Raw genomic sequence first — 16,995 nt, forward strand, 5'->3', positions numbered from 1 at the left:
TGTGTGCCTTAATCCATCTCACTGTGTTTGAATGGCCCCAGTGTGTGGTTCCATGCCTGAGTTGTCATTGTGTGTTCTTGTGAGCAAGCATGTTTCAGAGGGCAGAGTGTGAGTCATTGTGTTTAAATTGTCAGCACGAGTATATCATTGTACTTGCATTGTTGCAGCGTAAGGCTCTGTGTGTTGTCAGGCTTGAGCTGTCAGGGAGTATCATTGTATCCCCTGCCTCATTGTACATGATTGGTTTTGAGTTGATACAGTAAGTATAATTGTGTCACCTTTCTTTTCATTGTCCCCAAATTGTGAGGACATCACCAGGTTTGAATGATCCCAGTGTGTCTCTGTGTGACTCGAAGTTTAAATTGTCACGGGTTATCTTTGTGCGGCAATGCATTTGCATTTTAACAACATGGTGTGTGTCTCTCTGTTTGACTTGGCGCAATGCACAGGCCATGGCGTTTGAGCATCCTGTTATCAAATGTTGATGTGGTTACAATGTGTGTCTGTGTGAATCATTGTGTTTCAATTGTCACAATGTATGATTACATATCACCATATATGTGTTGTGCATCTGTATTTATGTTACAATGTTATAATACGTGTCTATAACTATCATGATTAAGTTGTCACAACATGTATTGTCATGCAGGAGGTGTTACAAAGCCTGTTTGTCACAATTGTGGAGTGCACGAACGTGTTTGCGTTGTCAAAATGTATCTATGTGTTGCTGTGTTGAAGCATCACAATGTTTTATCCTGTGGGCTTGCACACCTGTGTCTTCCTGTATATCTGAACATGTTTAAAGGACTACAATAGCTGTGTGTTACCATGTTTGAGGTGTCTCTTAATGTGTGTCTGACAACCGGCTTCACAGCATGGGCTCGAAAGTGAGAGACTAAAAATGAGAGGGAAAGAAGGAGAGTTGGAGAAGGGAGGAGGCTGGGCCATCATCTAGCCTGGGTGGGATGGGGGCTGGTGGGGGTTAGGGACAGAGTGAGCTCTAATTGGCCCGTGGTGAATTATTCACATGTATAATCCTCGCAGAATTTCAGCGCGGGCAGTGCCAGTAAATGCTGTGCATGTTTAAAAGTCATTTCCATAAGTAAGTGCAATTTCTCTACTGTTTGCCCCTGTTTAATGAAGTGAAATCTTGTTTGCATTCCTCCCAATTTCCCAACGAAAGGCGCCCAACCGGTTCGCACCAAAATTACACCGCCCAAATTAAAACTCGGGCTCCAAGGGAGGTGAGGGGACGGCAGCATCGGGCCCTTCTGGGAGGCCTATGGAGGGGTGGGGGGGCACGCAGGAGCTGGGCCTGGGTTTTTCAGCTCATTGCTTCCCTGTAGTTCTTGCAATTTCAAGGGCTCCCCCCGCCATGTTCCCCGCCCCTACTTGCCCCCATCATGTTTTTGCTCTCCTTTGCCTCCCTCTTCTTTAAATGAATCCCTGGGGTACAGGGACTGGGCATGATGTCTGTTCATGTATATGTAAATGCACTACCAAGTGCATTTATGTACATGGTCATCGGCATAAAATATACACTGTGACCACCGAAACACAACGATTCACACAAACATACAGTGTAACAACGAAACACAAATGAGTGCATGTGTTTAAGTATACATCCTTGCCTGTGTATGTATGTGGATTTCTGTGCATATCTCGCTTTATGTGTTTGGTGTATTGTGAGCATCTGAGATGGATGGTTACATGGATGATATAGATAAAGAGAGAGGAGGGGGTGTGGCCGGTATTTGTGTAGTTTCTATGGTTGCCCAGTGTGGAGTACTCAGCTCTGTTGCCCAGGATCCCCCTCTTTCTGAGAGGCCCATGGTCAACACCGGACAGTGGTGGCGCTGCGGGATCAGAGGACTCTCCCCCTCTATTCCACATGTGGCCACGCCCTCTGGACCTGTGGGGACCCGTGAGATGAATGACCTTCCAGCTCCAGCTCCAGCTCCTGTATGGGACTTGAACTAAGATGTTCTGAATGGGCTGGCAGGGGACCCCTCAAGTCTCCATCACCCTCTCAAAGCACCACCCCTTCCTAGTGCCCAGTGGTCCCTGCATGGGAGTCACTTTAGCGTGGAGCATAAAACAGGTTTGCGGATTGCCCTTAGTTGGATCAGCTAGAGGAGTGTTGGGATGGGGGTGAGGTGGTGTTGAGGAGTGGAAAAAGTGGTTCCACACACCATGGATCCAGTGATCGCTGGAATCCCCTCTGTTGTCACTGAGGTCTTAGAATTCTGAGAGCCCAGGCTCTGGATGCAGAAGAATGATATTGTGTCCCTGTGTGAGGTTATGTATCTTTGGTCTCTGTGGATAGTCATCTGCTGCCATCTTCTTGTAGTTACCAGTCAGCCTGAATGGGACAAATAAAGAAGGGACATGACTACAATGATACTGTCACCTGCATGATCAGACATTAGGACCCCCACCTTTTCCTCAACACGTCACTGCAAGAAGTTGAGGGAATGGCTGGAAGAGGTTCAGTTGTCCACTGCAGGTCTGGTGGAGAGGATCATCTAGAGGTGAAATCCCAAGGAAAGGAATTCAGGACAGGTAAGAAAGGGATCAGTTGGTTAAAAAGAGTCAGGGGCCCTTGGAGAGGTCTTCTTGTCTCGCACCTCTCTGATGTCCTTGGGAGGTGGACATCTGGACACAGGTGCAAAGTGACATTCTTGTCACAACCTCCCCACCTCCTCTTTTCCCCGTATGCATTCTGCTGCTGATGTAATCAGCCTCAAGCTCAGCAGCTCTGACTTCTGCTTCCACAGTTTAGAAATCATTCGTGGCTCTCCACTGCCCAAAGAATAAAGTCTATAATCCTTCTGCTATCAGGTAAAACAAGCCCTCTCAAGAGGACATTCCCTTCCCCTTCAACTTGCTTTTCTAGGCTTGGCTCCTAGTGGTGCTCCCCCACCCCCTCAATACACCTCCGAACCCCCATCCAAGCAAGTAGGAAAACTAAATATTTCCCCAACCTCCTCCATGTTTCCCCTCTTCCTCACTTTTGTCCATGCTCTTCCTTCTGCCTCACAGGCCACCATTAGCCTCACCCACGCCCCAGTTTCTGCCTGGAAGAGTCCTACAGATCGTCAAAACCAGGTTTGATGCCACTTTCTCCAAGACTTTCATGCTGGTCCCTACCATGGCTACTACCAGAAGCACCACTGATTCCTGGGGCATGGTTTCTCTGTCCCTGTGATATGAATTGTCTTGTTCCTTCTCTTTGCTTGCTGGGACCAGTCTTTTGAGCACCAGGATTTGAACATTCCTGAGTGAGGTTAGGGAGCCGCTCATAAAGGCTCTGTGGATGAGCTGATGGTTGACTTGCAGACTATGCATGGAGAGTTAGGATGGGTCTGAGTGCATGTGTCAGAGGGTAGAGCTCAAGTCTGGAGTTCCTCTTCCTACCCTAACCCAGCACAATTACACCCCAGCCCCAGCTCTCCATGGCCCCCATCTTTATCCTGTTTTCCTCTTTGTGGCACCAGGGACTGTCCACTCCATGCTCTCAGCAGGTTAGGGGCTTTCTGCTAGCTGAGAGGTCCCCATCCGCACGAGGGAGACTCTGGATAGAACCGGCCCCATCCTGCCCCCAGGAAACCCTGTCAGTATTATCCAGCCTCTACTTTCATTAGTAAGTTCCTTCCTTCTTAGTAGGGGAAGACTGCAGTTAGTGTGATGAGAGCCCCACTTTTCTCCCAAGCCTGCCTTCCATATTAGCTACACCATTCCTCCCACCAGGGATTCCCCAGGCCTAGTCTGAGACCCTCCACTAGATCCCCTTAGCCTCCAAACCCCTCTCACTGATTTCCTCCATTAGCCACTCCTGGGCCTTCTGTTACCCACCCCCACCCCCCGCCATTTAACCCACTCTCATTGGAGAGCCACCACCAAATCTCCATTAGCCCTTCTTGCCTCCTCTCTTCTTTCCCTCTCATCTCACAGAATTCCCTTCCCTCCGACCTCTTCCTCCATCCCTAAAGACATCCCCTGCCAGTCCGAAGGACCTCTCAGTCAAAATCCACAGGAAGAGGGCTCCAACTCCATTTCTACATACACCCTGGGGCCCCACTTCCCAAGAAGGGCTGGACATCCTCCGCTCAGTGCCTGGGGCAGAGGTTGAGGGGGTCGGGATGGTTCCAGACAGGAAGGAGGCGTGGACTTCAATCTGGAAGGTCTCCGTGGGCCCTTCTCCCTCCCCTTAGCAAGTCTGGGAACTCGGCCCAAGCCGGGTCCTCGCTCCCCCGCCCTCGCCTCTCCGCGCTTTCATCAGAATTCAATTTCCGCCGGTAAGTGACTCCGCGGGCCCCTGATCCTTCCCTTGATGAATGAGCCGCCCGGCCCGGCCCCGTCCGTCACCGTCACCCTCGCCTCGGCCCGGGCCGCTGCCGCCCCCAGACTCGGCCCCTCCACCGAGGCTGGCCCGACCCCCCACAGCTCCCACCCGGAGCCTCGCCGCCTGCATCCCTTCGGGTTCCTCCCCCACTTCCAGCAGCCCGCCCCACCCCCATCCCCGCGTGGCTTTCTCGGGCCGGGCCTCTGTCTCTCACTGTGTGACTCTGTCTCTCCCTGTCTCTGGTCTCTCTCTCTCTCTCTTCTCTCTTCCCCTCCCTCCCTCCCTCCTTCCTCCTTCTCTCCCTCTCTCTCTCTAACACCTCTATTCATCTCTGGGAGCAACATCATTTATTTTGCACTTCCCAGATAATTTACTTTTTTTCCCTTCTACAGGAATTCTCCATTTCCCTATAAAATGAAAATTCATCTAGAATTACATCTTATGTCATCATTATGTTTATTAAGCGTGGATGATGTATATGAACAGGACGGGCTTGCTGCTGAGTGCTTAATGGTGCATAAGATTAAGCCGAGGCTCTCAGCTGCGCAGCGACTCCCCTCCGGTTCCCATGTTGTCGAGGCATGCTGGGAGTACAAGTTCCGAGCGCACGGCCAGGTGAACGCGCCGCCGCCGTCGCCGCGCGCCCCCTCCCTCTCCCGGGGCCCGCTGGGCCCACCCCGCCCGCCTGGGGGCGCCAGCGCCGCCCGCGCCTCGCAGATAACCCCGCGCGCCCCCCAGCTGAGGGTCGCCTGGCCCCCAGGTCACCCTCCGGGTCCCCCTGCAACACACCCCCAGAGCTCCGCGCCTGGATCGCGCGCCCCCGGGACCCCATCCTCCTCCTGGGTCTCACCCCCACCCCAGACCCCCAGCCCTGGAAGCTGCGAGACCCTCTCCCGCCCCTCCTCGCTGCGAGTCTCGCTGGGTTTCTGTCCCTGGTTCTCGCTCTCCGACCCGCCTCCCCTTCCCTCGGTCGTATTTCTTGGGGTTCTTGTCTTTCTGTCTGTCACTCTGCGTCTCAGTCTCCCTTGAGTCCTCCCCTTGGCCCTCTCGCTCTCCCCTGCTTCGCCGTGTCTCTGCGTGTGTCCCTCTCTAACTCTCTGGCTCTCCCAGGCTGCGTGCGTCCGTCTGTCCCTGCGTCCGTTGGCCTTGCACGGTCTCCCTGGCTCTCCCTCTCCCCCCTCTCTCTCCCCTCTCCCCTCTCCCCTCTCCCGGCGCTGGCGGCCACCGCACTGCAGCGCGGCACCAGCAGTCTATGACAAAAACATTATCCTTCTGCTGCTAAACAATCCAATAAACCTCTCCACAGGGAGAAAGTTAACCTCTTGTCTCTTCGGCTGATGCCTTCCCGCCCACGTGACTGCTGCCACAGTAAATTCAAATCATTAGTCTCCTCACCCCATCAAAAAACTTCTATTAGTAATGGAGACCTCGCCGGAGACCTTCCGCGGAGAGCGCTGCCTTCCCAATTCCCAGTGGAAAAATTCTGCGCGAAAAACTAATTCTACTTTTAATAATCTGTCATCAGGACCAGAGGCAGTCATAAATTATATGGGAGCGCGTGCGAGAGCGCGCCACAAGAGGGAAATCAGGGCGAAAAATCAAAGCCCAAGTTTGACAAACTTTCCTGAAGATAAATAATAACTTACAAACAGGATTAGTTGTAAAGTCACGCTCCGGCGCGCAGCCACGGCGGCAATCACGTCTGCCGAGGGCCGCCACCGCGAGGCACCTGTCACCGGCCGCCACCGCCTCCGAGCCTTCCTCCCCTTGCCCTCCTCCCTTCTCCTCTTCCTCACCGTCCAACCTCCCTCTTTCCTTCCCTCCTCTTCCTCCTGCTCTTCTTCATCCTACTCATCCTCATTTTTCTCCTCTTCCCCTCCTTCCTCCTCCTCTTCTTCCTCTTCCCAGCCTTCTCTCCCCTCCTCCCCGGGCCTGCAGTAGGGCCACGGATCCTCATTCCCACCCTCCCCCATCCCACCACAGAGGGTCCCCAGCTGCCAGAACCAAGGTCAGAGGAGGGTGAGAGGATACACGCGAGGACCACCCGTCGGGGCTATGACCTCGAGGAGGGACTCAGTATGCAAAGGGGGGTGTGGGTGCGGTCCCGGGGCCGTTTCTGCTGCCGCCCCTGCCTTGTGGCACTGTCCCAAATGTCCCTGTTCCCCACCCCCATCGACCCCAACATAGGGAGACTGGCGAGGGCAGCGTGCGAGTGGGGGCATAGTCCAACCCCTAAGTTTATTTGTCTGTGTTAGTGTAGGGTGGTGGCGGGTCGCTCCGCGGGCCTGGAGGCCGCCCCCACCCGCGCCAGCGCGACCCTCCCCCACCCCACCCCGCCCTCGCCCCGCACAATCTCGGCGCTGACAGCCGAGCGGGTGATAAATGCCGGCGACGCGGGGAAGGAATTGCGCAAAATAAAGAAGCATGTTCCAACAAGTCCTGTCAGGATTGTATTGATTTAATCATCTGCAGAAATACACATTCTGGATTACTGTAGCGTGCCGGGGCCGGGGGAAGGGGCGGGCCGGCCTGCGAGGGCCAAGAAGGGAGGGGCGGAGCTGTGGAGGGAGGGGCGGGCAAAGCCAGGAATGGCTCCGCCCTGCACCCAAGCCCCGCCCTTCGTCCTGTAGGCTGGGCCAGAACCTTCCGGGTTGTTGGGGGAGGTCGTTCTCACCCGAGAGGTTCTGCGGCTGGGTCGTTTTGCACCACTGGACACCTACTCATGCACCAGCCTCGCACGGTGGGCCCGCTGTCCTTCGAACCTCGGTAAAGGCTGCATCCGGCGGTCAAGGACTCTCTGGAGCCAGACGCACCTCAGGACGGGTGTGGGGGTAGGTTAGGAGGATGAGGAGAGGAGATGAAGAGGAGAAAGGAGAGTGAAGGCCCAGGATGGGGCCTCCACAGCTGTGCGAGGGTTTTTAGGGTGGTTCCATTCCCCATCATCTCTTACCCAGGCAAGACCTGGGCTGCCAGGTTTGGGGGTCCGTGGAGGGACGCGGGGCACCCCAGTACCACCTCCACACAGGACTAACCTATACCCTCAGCTACCTTCAGCAGCCCTCAGGGATCTGAGCTTCGACTTCGACTTTGTAGGTGCTCAGGAAGGATTAAACAAACCAACAAACATAACTTCTGACAGTTGTTCCATAATCCAGACTCAGAGCCCCAGGTGAGAATTTGGGGCTGGGTTGGATTTCCTTTTATTTGGAAACCTGGCCCTTTAAAAGAAACATACTCCAGAGAGGGATGTGGGGGGGGGGGGGGAGTTGGCAAAGAAATGGAGATAGTGCAAATGCCTGAGAGTGGGGGGACCCAAAGGGAAATGGGGGAATAATAGGGAATAAAGAAAGTCATTTATTTAATGATTGATTTGACATGTTTTAGGCGCACCTGGCTCACTTAGAGCTCGTGACTCTTGATTTCAGGGTCCTGAGTTCAAGCCTCACCTTGAGCTTAGAGCTTGCTTTAAAAAAAAAAAGAAAGAAAGAAAAAAAAATGAAAGACATGTTTTATCTTCCAGGATCCAACAACCTAAGGACGTTACTACTATTAATATACCCGCTTTTAGGAATGAGAAAATGGAGGTTCCAGAGGTTGAGTGATTAACCCATGGTCACAGTGTTGGTAGGTTGGAAAGCCTAGTTTGGAGAACAGGTCTCTCCAACCTCTCCCATAGACCTTTGGGAGAGATGACTGTGGGTTTAAGAACTGGATGGTGGTGGTGGTGAGGCAGTGTGAGAATCCAGGGATAGGGTGCCTGGATGACTCGTTTGGTAGAGCGTGCAACTCTTGATCTCTGGGTTTTACGTTCTGGCCCTGCTGTGCCTGTAGAGATTACTTAAAATTAAAAAAAAAAAAAAAAAAAAAAAAAAAGGAACAGAGGGTGACCTGGTGAGCAATGAACCTGTCCATCCCAAAGAGAGTTTGGGGAGGAAGTCCAGAAAACTGTAGAGAAGGGCTTTGTCCAGTGTATGTGTGTGTGTGGGGGGGGGGGGGGCGGCGCTATAGCCAAGGAATAACCTTAGACAATGATTTCTATAGGTACCATGAGTGCATTAATCCTGGCTTGGGGGAAGGGGACAGGGGACATGGTTAGGGTGGGGGTGGGCAGGGGCAGAGAAACAGAAGTCAAGAATGTAGACCAGTGAAGGAGGTGGAGCTTCATCTCAAATCAGAGAAAGCATGAAGTTTTCTTCATGGGAGTGGGAGGGAAGCCACTCAGGGTGGGAGAGACAAACTTCATTAGAGCAGTGTCATCAGTGAGAGGCACAGCTCCTCCCTAAGTGACCCTTTACCCAACAGAAAGCCAAAACAAATGACATAACTGGGAGCACAAGTATGACAGGAGATCCTGCAAGACAGACAGATGCTGGGGTCCCAATGGACCACAAGAAGAATTGGATAGAACAGGACTGAGAGTGGGAAATGAAAATGCACTTTATTTCTTTGTATGGTGAGAGGAAGGAGATCAGGAAAATGGGGTACTAAAGGGGATAGAGGACAGAAGGGAGCAGGGGACTTCCCTCTGCAAGGGATGAGGCTTCTGCCCCAATCCAGTTGAGAAGGATGGTAGCTCACCCATTTCTCCCCATCTACACCCATCCTGCCTCCACAGGAGATTTCCCCTTTTCCCCAGCCCCCAACCCCCATCCCCCCATCAGCCCAGGAGGGACAAAAACACAAATTTACTTAATCAACAAACACTTTTATAGAGCTTACTCTCCACAGTGCACTGTTCCAAGCACTATATGCATATGATTTCACTTCTCCGTAACAAGGCTATGAGATGGATAATAGCATATCTCCATCTTACAGAACAGAACACTAGATGCACAGAGAACTCTTTTTGCTCAAGGTCATGTAGTTAGCCCTGGCGACACAGATTGAACCCAAGCACACACCCACTCTATGCTCAGAGCCCTGAGTGCCAACACTGACTGGGAGAACACCAGAGCTAGGTCCCACCAGCATCATGTTGTAGGATTTTGGCCAAGACCCTTGCTGCTCTTGGCCTCAGTTTCCACATCTGTGAAAAATGAGAGAATTGGGCCAATGCTCTCCTAAAGTCTTCCAGACTCAAAGCTGCAATACGTGATTCCTCCCCCACGGACCCCTGCTCCCTGCCCCCTCCCACACCATATCCGTTCCAACTCTCAGCCCCAGTCCCACGAGGAGCTTCGCATTCGTCTGCCCCGCCCGCTCCCCGCGGGCCCGCGCGTGACTTTAGCGCACGCGGCTCGGCCCAGAAGGTCACCTCCTTCATCACGGATTCTATTTGCATCCGGAATCGCATGTACATGAAAAATGTGTCCGCGTGCGGCCCCGACTGCAGACGCAGATGAAATTCTGTGCCGAGCCTGATGCGCGGTAACCTTTGCAGATGGCGCCGCTATTGCTGAGAAATGGATTGCTTAATAAAGCGTATCATCCGGCATATTTGCTGCTTGGCTAGCCAAATAGAAGTTGTTTTTTGCACAAATTTCCTTGTCAAATTTGTCAATGTTCATGTCATTTTTGCTTTAGGTCACAGAGCAAGGTGCAAATTCCTGGCATCTTTACTAGTTGCAGCCAATTTCGGCGATTTCGCCGGTGACGGGGATTCTCCGAGGAGTCGCGTGCCCGCGCGCGCCCGCCTGGCCGCCCAGCAAAGCGCGGCCCCGACACCTCCTCCGGGAAGCCCGCGGGGCCCTACTCCGGTTGGGGAGGAGAGGCTCCAGCCCAGAGGGCGGAGGGTATCTCCCTTTCGAAGCGTCCCAGACCAAGGAAGTTGGAGGATAGGGGTGGGAATAGGGGGCTCCAATCTAGCTCTCCCTGTACCACCTCCTCTCCCAAGCAGGGGATCTTTTTCCTTCTTTTGCCTCCTGTGACCTTACATTAGAAACTGAAGAATAATATGGGAAAGTGAGTCCTGTTCTCCTTTCAAGAGAAATTCGGCCTCCCAATGCCCCAAGACTCCACCCACACCCATTCCAAAATCAGACTTACTCTTCCCACCCTGTAAGAGAGTTCCAGAAAGCAGGGGAGTAGGTGGAGAATAGTGCTCCATTCCCTCCTTCCACAGGCTCCATACCCACTTTGAGGGATGCCAGGTTTCTCCACTTCCCCCGAGAAAAGATAAACAGGTGTATGGGGAACAGGTGAGAATGCAAATGAGCACATCTTCTGAAGGGGGTGTGAAAAGCTGATCACTCCGCCTAGAGTTCCACCATTTGAGCTTCAGCCATTGGGGTTAGACCAGGCCCTCTCCAGGCTAATTTTATTTAAAAATAGATTATCCTAAGGGGTCACTCCGGAGCTTGGGCAGTGGAGAGCTCAGTGTGGGGGAGTTTATCAGATTATTTCCACCCAGCAAGTCAACAACCAGCACTGGGAAAGTGTTTCCAGGTGCACTGTGCCTGGATTATCTCATGAAATCATCATTTCAACAACCCCATGAGGCATTTACCAATATCATCCCCATTTTACAGATGCAAGAACAGCTCTAGGAGATGTCCCCACGTGGAGAGTTCGGATAAGGCTCATGGGCCTGTGAGGACAGGTAGGTAATGATGAAGGGAGGGACAAGGGGGAGGGAGGAGGGGTTGGGTGTAAGTGGCAGGGAGAGAGTAGCGGTGAGGCAGTTCTCACAGTGTTACTGAAAGCCTGTAGGTGGTGTGAGAGGAGAGGAGCAGATGTAGGGGAGAGGGGGCTGTGGACAGGGTTCTTTATGGGAATTGCGTATGAGAACAGGAAGGAGGTTTGGGATATCTAGGGGGAAATGGGTGCTGGGGACAGGGTTTGGGGGGAAAAAAAGCATATGGTAGCTAGGAATCTGAATGAGACTTAAAAGGGACAGGTATGGGGAAAGGACATGAGGACAGGTGTAGGGGGCAGGCAAGTGGGGAAGGAGTAAAAGGGCTGGTGTATGGAGTCAAACATGGGTGTGTGTATGTGGGGACAGGTATGAGAATCAGGAACATGAAAAGGGTGTGAGGGGCCAGGTGAATGGTGTTACTAAGCTCCAAGAGACTGGCTATGTCTCTGTTGGCTGTTGTATTCCCAGGTCAAAGCCCAGTGCCCTGCACATGAAGGGAACTCAGGATATATTTGCATAATGACTAGATGGGGAGAGAGGTTGGTGGGGGACAGATGCTGTCCAAGGTACGTTGTCTCGCTGGAGTGGGGAGGGCGGTAGATATATTATGAGGTATTCTAGGGGATTGGACTCTCCCTTCAGCCTCTGCAGCACCGGCACCAGGGGGAGGCTAGGGAATGGGTAGGCCTATTCCCCCCAACAGGAGACCAGCCCGGGATGGGAGCCCAGTGAGCCCAGTGGGGGCTGCAGAGCGTTGGATGATGGCGGGTGGGGTGGGGGTGGGGGAGGACTGCCGTCAGATTATTAATGGCCATGCGTTGACTCAATTAAATCCAGCCTGCTTTTGTTGGCAGGCCTCCGCAATTATGCATCTCATTACGGGCGGCCGCCCAAATGCATCCTGGGAGGAGACCAGAACTCCAAATTAACTTTTCTTGGCGCTGCGGGGGCTGGTTGGCCGGCACTGCCTGCGTGGCAGCCAATCAGTGTTGGCTCCAAGGGGGGCGGGGTCAAAGGAAGGGCGAAGGTAGGGGGAGGGTAGGCTGTCTGGTCTGAGGAGGGTCTAGGCAAGATGGTCTGGGGACCTGCATGTCCATCCAGAATTTAAGTCCCAAACCCTTATCCTCACCAAGCATCCTGTCTGGGTGTTTGGACTGTCTTGGAAGGAACTTTAGCCCTAGTGGGCGAGGTCAGCTCAACCCTGAGCACAGAGGGCCAGGGATCCCAGGTCCCACTGGCTCCCCCACCTCCTGCATGACCTACAGGACCGCACCAAACCTACAAGAGCCCTGAAAAGTGAAGGGCAGAGGTGGGGGGAGACCACCCTGGGGGTTGGCCAGCCCAGCTCCTGTCCTGCTGTGTGTTGCCTGTGTGTTAGGATGTGTGTGTGTGTGTGTGTGTGTGCGTGTGCATGCACGCGCCTGCTCACAGCCTGCCTCAGCAGTTACACCACCAGCATAAAGCGCTTCATTAACCTGTCAGTCAAAGCCCGCTTCTCCCCAGCTCTCATGCTCTGCCCTCCAACAGCCCATATGTATGTGTGCTCCTGCACCTTGTGCCATCCTGGGGCTACTTGGCATGGTCCAGCCTCTCCCTACCCAAATGCAGCTCCTGTTGCCTTCCCCTGGAAACCCTAAACATCCAGGCCTTACCCAGAAGGGTCTGGGGCCCAGTACTCCCTGTGTGTGATATGCGTGTGTATAGAACATTTTTTTATTGTGTGAGTGGCCTTGTTCCAAGCCACACATTCATGAGATGGCTGTTCTGTTAACTAGAGCACCCTGGACTGGTATCAGGAGATCTAGTTCTGAGCTGTGTGACATTGGACTTATCACTTATCCTCTGTGTTAGGTTATCTGGTTGGGACTTGATGATCTCCGATGTCCTTCCTCCTTCCAGCCTTCTGAGTTCCGGTAAGTGGGACTGACTCTTGACCTTCAAAATTGGCCATGTGTGTGCATGGCATGTGTCCTTCCTCAGCTGTTTTCCATCCCTGGGAGGCAAGAGGTGCAGGGACAGTGGGCCACCAAATTCCAGAGTCTGCTCCCAACCTGGAAGGGTGCACCATTTGGAGATGCCACATGGAACCATCTACCAGGGTCCACTCAGAGAAACAGGAGCTCCTACTTCCTCTGACCAAACTCCTACCGGGTGCATATGAGCGTGGCTAAGGTAGGCAGGCATGTGTACATAAGCAGGCATGGACCCAGATGATGCCCACTGTTGTAGACACATGCCCTCTACGCTCAAGGTCAACTGAGGTTTCCAAACCTCCCAAGAGTGGGGTCGTGGCCTAACTCCCACCTGCCAGGCCCTTCAGTAGGGGAAAGAAGGGATGTTTTTCACAACAGGGGAGGGCTCTGTTCACCCCACTTGTGGTTTCTTTATTGTGTGTTAATGAAACCCTGTTTCTTCTTGGGCGTTTAATTCTTTCCATCTATTATGTTTAGACAACTCATTAACAATCATTCGTTATAATTAGACTTCAATTTTAGGCTCCTTTCTCAAGGGAGGCAATGCAGAGCTTTTATACATGTTTGCATCATAAACTGCTTCCAGATCTCTGGGTGCCGCCCTTGCCCTGTCCCACTCCATCTCATTCCTCCTTTTCTCTTTTCCTCCCCTCCCCTCTGTCCACCCCCTGTGCCAATGCAGGAGTGAAGTGGAGAAAGGGGAGCTAAAGTGTGCGTACAGGGCACTCAAATCCCGCTGCTGTCCAGGTCCCACTGTCTTGGGCTTGGCCCTCACTGAATGACACCGATGTGCCAGTAAGAGGGTGGGCTTCCCTGGAAACAGATGCTTATCCGTGATTGTGAAAGAGTGGTGCCCTGCTCTCCTGCCCTCCAGTTCTCCCTGTGCCCCTCCCACAGGCTGCTGCATCTCGGACCGTTCCCCGATGGATTCATATGCACGCAGAAATGCTCACAGGGACACGCATACACATTTGTGCACACCAGACACAATCTCTGAGGAGATGGCAGAAGGAGACTCTTGCCAGGATTTTTCTGTTTCTGTTTCTAAACAGACACTGGTTCCCACTACTACAACCCCCCCCCCCCCCATTCCTTTAAGTTTAAGGACTGCTGTCACTCTCAGTCTTTACTTGCAAAACCATGGGATCTCCATTTGGTGAATGAATGCCTGTGGGGAGACTGAATGAGTTTTAGTGGAAATGGCACAGGTCCGACAGAACTGATTCAAATGCCAACTCTAACTGACTCCATGTGACCTTGGCACCTCTTTGAGCCTCTTTGAGCCTCTTTGAACCTCTTTGAGCCTCAGTTTACTCATCTGTAAGATGAGGATGTCTACCTTTCATGGGTTTTGCGGGAGATAACTAAAAATGTAAAGTACTTTGAATTTTATAGGTGCTAGACCTATGGTAACTATAATAATTAATATGAGTGAATAATTATATTAATAATTCATGAGTAACTAGAATAATCATCCCAGGAAGGGCTCCAGGTGTCATTTTGTGCAACTTCTCTTCCAGTGGGGCAGCTTTTTCTATGGTGTCTTCAGTGGGCAATGTTGAGTATGTTAGTGGTGGGGAACACAGCACTTGGTCCTCTGTTACTGGGCACATCTCCTTATGAGAAAGGTTTTTCCTTAGATCCAGTTATATTCAGCCTCCTTGCAACCCTGGATCTGGCCTCTTGCTCCTCAGTGGATACCCCGGGAAGCCCCCATCAGAAAGTAGAGAAGAGGGCAGGACAGAGGGCAAACACCATGATGGTATTCGACCTTTGGGAGGAGGCAGAGAGGCTGATGGGAGAGCCAGGAGCTGGGGGTATGGCTGGACCTCTCAGAGGCTATGGGAACCAGAGGGAGCCACAGGAGGGGAGACAGAGACAGAGAGGGGACACCAGGGGAGAAGGATTTTCTATCAACAAAACAGCAGGACAAATTCTGGCTGGTCTCTGGAAATGTCTTCATCCAGTGCCTGAGGCCAGCTCTGAGATCCTTTTAGCTCATTACTGGCAATTAGTCCTCTGGGCCTAGCCTGGGGGGGGGGCACTATTAGCTCTCACTCCCCTGGACACACACACATACACACACACCATGAATCACTTTGACACATTTGCGCAGGCCTGCCCTGCTCTGTGTGTGGGTGGGATGCACGCATCTACATGGACAAGGTGTGTGAATGCATGCACATCCATGTGAAAATGTCACAGGGCAGAATGCAAAAGCCTGTGTACATCCCCGTGTAAATGTGATATTGTACAAAGGAGCAGGAAGTATACGTCTCCTTGAACGGGTATATATATTTGCATGTCCAGCGGAAGAATGTGGGAACGTATAAATGAGCTGATGAGGATAGAAGGGATATATGTACGCATGTTGGGGATGAGCACTGAGAGAGGATGGACTAGATGTGGGGACCCATGACTGCTCGCGTGCCTTCCCTTCCTTAGGTGTCCTGGCCCAGATGACTGATCTGGGGGGCTGGGTTTCAGGAGATGGAAGGGTAAAGTCAGGTCCTGGGGTTCCTGCTTCAGCTGCGTCTCAGAAGGGCTGCTGTTCCTTAGGGGACCCCTTCCTCTGCGAAAAATAGCTACCCTATTGAGGTTGAGATGATTCTGGGAAGGGACACCCAGAATTTTCTCCCTTCCTAGGTGCTTTAGCCCAGCATTGTCCGCTAAAAATATAATATGTGCCATAAACACAGTTTAAATTTTCTAGTGGCTACATGTTTTAAAACATAAAAAGAGGGGGCACCTGTTTGGTGTTTGACTCTTGATTTTGGCTCAGGTCATGATCTCAGGGTCACCCGCCACTAGGGCTCCATGCTCAATATGGAGTCTGCTTGAGATTCTTTCCTTTCCCCCCTCTCTCTCTCCCTCTGCTCCTCTCCCACTTATATAAATAAATAAATAAAATCTTTAAAACAAAAGTAAAATGGAACAGTTGAAATCAGTTGATTTAGTTTTTATTTAGTTTATTTAGTTTTATTTTATTTATCTATTTTTAAAGATTTTATTTATTTATCTGACAGAGAGAGCCCAAGCAGGGGGAGTGGCAGGCAGAGGGAGAAGGATGCTCCTGCTGAGCAGAGAGCCTGACATGGGGCTCAATCCCAGGACCCCAGGATCATGACCTGAGCCAAAGGCAGATTAACCGTCTGAGCCGCCCTGGCGCCCCTAGTTTTTATTTTAATTTTCATTAAATTTAATTTAATATTTAAAGATTTTAAATATAGCCAAAATATCATCTTAACATGTAGCCAGTATTTTTAGAGTATTAATGAGGCATTATACGTTCTTCTTCCATACTTAATCTTCAAAAATCAGTGGGCATTGTTCACTTGCAGCAGATCTCCATTGAAACCACATTCCAAGAGCTCAATGGCCATATGTGGCTAGTGGCTACCATACTGGACAAGACAGAGCTGGAGTTTGGCTTAGCTGGCTCCCCCCAAGCTGGTGAAGCATGGCGCACGTATGCTGGTGAGGAGCAGGGAGAAGTCAGGGTTGGAATCAGTGGCACTCTTCATTCTCATGCTATCTCAGACCCTGCCTTTGAAGCGTCTTCAGGCTCCTCTCCCGGCTCACTGTACCCAACTCATGGTCCCAACAGTCACAGAGGAGACCCTTGGATTCACTGAGTCTTACTCTAGAAAGTTCTCCCCTTTGTCTCACTTTTGTGCTTCCTACTGCAGGGGACAACGGCTCATTCCCTTCAGTTTGGTGCTGCTTTTTTTTTTCTTCCTTCCTTCCTTTTGTTTGTTTGTTTGTTTTTTTTAGATAAGCTCTACTTCCAGCGTGGAGCTTGAACTCACAACCCTGAAATCAAGAGTGGCTTGCTCAACTGAGCCAGCTCGGCGCCCTTCCCTTCAGTTTTGAGTCCCTTGTGCATCCCATTCTCTTGAGCGCCCCCAGTCGCAGTCCCCATCTCATTCCATCTAAGAGGCTTTGGGGTGAGGAGAGAAGGTTGCAGAAACTGAAGTGGGATGAGAGATGGAAGAATGCAAAGTCTAGAAAAGCCCTAAATCCGTAGGAGTGGGGGAGGGGTGGGAAGGATGGATGGACCAGGAAATGATCACAGAATAAATACAGAATGTCTAGGTGCCTTT

The sequence above is a fragment of the Meles meles genome, chromosome 13 (genome assembly GCF_922984935.1).
Source record: "Meles meles chromosome 13, mMelMel3.1 paternal haplotype, whole genome shotgun sequence".
NCBI lineage: Eukaryota > Metazoa > Chordata > Mammalia > Carnivora > Mustelidae > Meles > Meles meles.